Below are 966 nucleotides of genomic sequence, written 5' to 3'. Positions count from 1 at the left end.
AATAGTTTAAGGTTTGGTTGTTGGGATTGGTACCAACTTATCAATGAAGATATTTGTATACAACTATAATCGAAGTTGTATGTATTGAACGAGTATGTATACAACAATTTTGTATGTTATGCTGAGCAAAAGCACATAATTGAATCAACCTACGCTTATATCGAAAACCTAACCTTCCTCCACTTGCCAGCACTAACTGAAATTTTACTTTATTTCTTCTGTCTGAAAATAATTATATCAACATCCATACGCAGAAAACTACTAACCATTGATCTGCAGTGAAAAGCAGTAAGCAAAGCAAACGGTTTGAAGGAGGAATTAAGGCGCGGATAACATATAAGCATATTTGGATGTTTAATATTAAAATTTCGCAAGATCATATACAAAATGAGATTAACGAAAATAAATATATTTCCGAAATAAATACTTTTTACAGTGTTCTGTACTCTAAAATTAAATACATTAGAATTACAGAAATGAATATGTACATAAACAAAAAGTGTTTTATATATAAAAAAATTTGTATTGATTTTATTAGTATTTATTTCTTTACATTTATTAATTTTTGTTATAACTTTAAATATATGATTTCTAATACTAAAATTTGCTATTATCAAATTTGTAACGTAGAGTTCGAAATATTTTTGGTAATATATAATATGTTTATATAAAAATTAGGCAGCCGTCTTAGTTTTAGATTTATTCATTTCAGTATAACATAACACTTCGTTCAATAATGTGTGTGACTAACTAATTAAAACACTTTTTTTTGCCAAAATTCGTTTTTATTCATCAACATAGTCCCCTTTTAGAGAGATACAATCATTCGAACGCTTTTGCAATCTTTCGATACCGCTTTTGTAAAACGATTTTTCTTTGTCTTCAAAATAAGCATTACTTTCGGCGATTACTTCATCATTTGAGCCAAATCTCTTACCACGGAGCATCTTTTTGAGGTCTGCGAAG

The sequence above is a fragment of the Teleopsis dalmanni genome, chromosome 1, assembly GCF_002237135.1.
Source record: "Teleopsis dalmanni isolate 2A chromosome 1, ASM223713v2, whole genome shotgun sequence".
In the NCBI taxonomy this organism is placed as follows: domain Eukaryota; kingdom Metazoa; phylum Arthropoda; class Insecta; order Diptera; family Diopsidae; genus Teleopsis; species Teleopsis dalmanni.
The sequence above is the reverse complement of the archived record's forward strand: the minus strand, read 5'-3'. Positions refer to the sequence as shown.